Below are 3021 nucleotides of genomic sequence, written 5' to 3' on the forward strand. Positions count from 1 at the left end.
CTTTTCTGACATTATGTGATTCTTTTCTTAGTAGATGTTAGGTCGTCGTAACCATATAGTAACCCAGAGAATGGCAATGTTTTGTGATGGACCTGTATATTTGTGCTCCCTTCTTGTAACTAAACAGCAGGGGTTCCCTCAAATACCTGAATGGCAAACCAGGAAGCCTATTGTTCCCTTCTAGAAATGGTGTCTCTGTCCACCTGGGGCTGTCCTGGTCCATTGTGCTTGAGCTTAAGGAGTCCTATGTGGTGTAGCTAGACAACAGTATTTCCCCCAAAGTCCTGTGGGTACCACTTGTCTTCCACCTGCACTGTGCATCTTCCATGTGTACCATCTTTAACTCACTTTTGGCAAATTTTTAATTGTAAGTGATTTTTTCTTTTGTGGGTAAGGACAACTCTCTCAGCATACACTCTAGTAGCAGCTCTGGCTCAGTGTGTTTTAAAGTAGAGATGTGACCCATCGAGGTCTAAATGTCATAATGAGTCTAGATCAGTATTTAAAAAAAAGGAAAGTAGCATACAGTGGAAAATATCACAATGAAGCAATGTGATTTAGGTAGGTGCTGTTTTTGACTCTGAAAGGTAGATAATTTTTGGTTGTTTTAAAAAATTTAATTAACAATAAGATATAAGCTATTTGGTCATTTATTTGGTGTAAAGACTGATTTGCTATTAGAGTCACAAACTAAATTGTCATTTTACTGTGTTTGTGGAGAAGATTGTCTAATTGGTAAGCACTTATGTGCCATTTTGCTGTACTGAGGTAACTTGTCGGTTGTTGTGATACTGAAAGCTATGCCACTGGTGTGTTGAATGCTACAAGTGTTAACTGTGGTGGACATGTTTTAGTAGAGCTCCAAGATTCAGGCAGACTAGGAAACAGGACTGGCCATCCATTTCTTAAATAGTAGGTCTCTGAAAACCCTGTGAGCAATAGAGGAACATGGATAGTTATAGTAATATCAGATTGGAAGTCAATCGAAATGAAGAAAAACAATTGGCACATGGAATGTATGTAGCTTGAATGTTGAAAAACTAGAAATTGTAAAAAATGAAATGGATTGCATGAACATCAACATACTGCACATTAGTAAGATGAGACAGACTAGCTTTGGCCACTTTGAATAAGATAATCATAAGGTATACTATGCTGGGAATGAAAAACAAAAGAAGAATGGGATTGAATTCGTAGTCAAAAAGTCAATTTAACGTTCTACCCTGTAGTACAATGTTGTGAGTGACAGGATATTAACCCATACATATACAGGGAAGACCTGTTGATATGTCTATTATTAAAATATATTCTACTACATTTAGAGCCAAAGAAGAAGAAATTGAAAATGTTTACCCAATCTGGCTATCTAAAATTGACTGGACATGCAATCAACACGTATTCATGTTAATTGGTGACTGGAATGCAAAAGCTGTAAACAGTGAAGAGGGAATAGTAATTGGAAAAAATGGGCTTGGTGATAGAAATGAGGCTAGAAATTCTATTTCCATTCTATGATTGAATTTTGTGTTTTCAGTGATTTATTCAAATACCTTTTTAAAAGGGCGCAAATAGTGACTTTACACACGGACCTCACCTGATGGGTTTCATAGGAATCAGCCTGACTATATGTGTGGAAAGAATTGTTGGAGAAGCTCAATATTGGCAGTAAAAACAAGTCGGCCAGGGGAGGACTGTGAGTCTGATCATCAATTACTCAGATGTAAGTTCAAATTGAAGCCAAAGAAAATGTAAATAAGTCCAAGAGAGCCAAGATATAATCTTCAATCTATTCCATCTGAATTTCAAGGTCATGAGTGGGAGGATACCTTTGACAATAATGGCTAATATTCTACCTACAATGGTTTTGAAGCTCCAAAGGCTAAGAAACATCCACCCCACAGGCTTTGGGGATTCTATCCACTCCATGTTTGCTCTGGCATCTCAGCTAGAGTTTGGATTTTTCCTCACATCTTTCACAACTTTCCCCTGATCATATATTTGTAATCAGCAATTTGTTAGCTTAAATTTCCCACACGCTCCTCATTCTTGAGCAAGGAGATAGCCAAAGGCCAATCAGGTTTTATAAACAACATTTCTGAGTTAGGTTTGTTGCTGAGCTAGGAAAGGTAATACTCTTCCAGTTTCATTGGTTATTATTTCCCATGCTTCCTACAATCTGATTATATGGCTCAACATGTAAATGAGAATTTGGTACCTCATAATCTATCCTAGGTCCATGTGGCTGGGCCATAATAGTTCGTTATTCTTTCTAGAGGCTATTCATCTTCCCGATCTCCTATGGCTAGGCTGCAGAGTTAAAGAGGAAGAGATTGGGTAGCCAAGATGCCTTTTGGTGTGAAGAGGCAACAGGAAGAATGAAGGTTTGATAATCCCTGTTACACAGCTTTCACTCCACTTACCAGGGAGGCAAGTATAGATTCTGTTTCCACACACTTTACACAGCCTAGCTGGAACTTCCCTGCCTTTTGAACTTCCTAAGACTTCACACTTTTCCCTCAGGGAGACAAACCCTTGCAGAGGGTTATGCTCTGTTCTGTTCTTACCCCACCACTCACCTTTTCCTGTTGAGATATTTAGGACTTTCTGTCTCAGGTGTGTTAATTCACCTAGAAACAAAGTGAAGTTTTTGCCCTGCCTGGTTGGTAAAAGATAATACTGTCCTATAATTGAAGGCTTTAGTATCCAGACAAGGGAGCCTTTTTCTCCTTGGGTAACATTAACAACTTCATGAGACAGTATTTCTTTTGCCTCCCATGGTCACTGATACCCAACAGGAGTGCCCCCCCCCCCCCCCGCATAACATAAAGTTAAATATGGGGATTGAACTATGCCTCTGCTAATGCCCGAAACAGGTTTTTCTGCCCAAGTGCAATTTGGGGTTTAGCTTTTTCATAGAATTAAGAAAACGCTGGCGAGGTTGTGGAGAGACTGGAACCCTTATTCACTGTTGGTGGGAGTGTAAAATGGTGCAACCACTGTGGAAAGCATTGTGGCGCTTTC

Source organism: Elephantulus edwardii, unplaced genomic scaffold (assembly GCF_000299155.1).
Source record: "Elephantulus edwardii isolate Elephantulus edwardi_28Jun2011 unplaced genomic scaffold, EleEdw1.0 scaffold00079, whole genome shotgun sequence".
NCBI classification, from domain to species: Eukaryota; Metazoa; Chordata; class Mammalia; order Macroscelidea; family Macroscelididae; genus Elephantulus; species Elephantulus edwardii.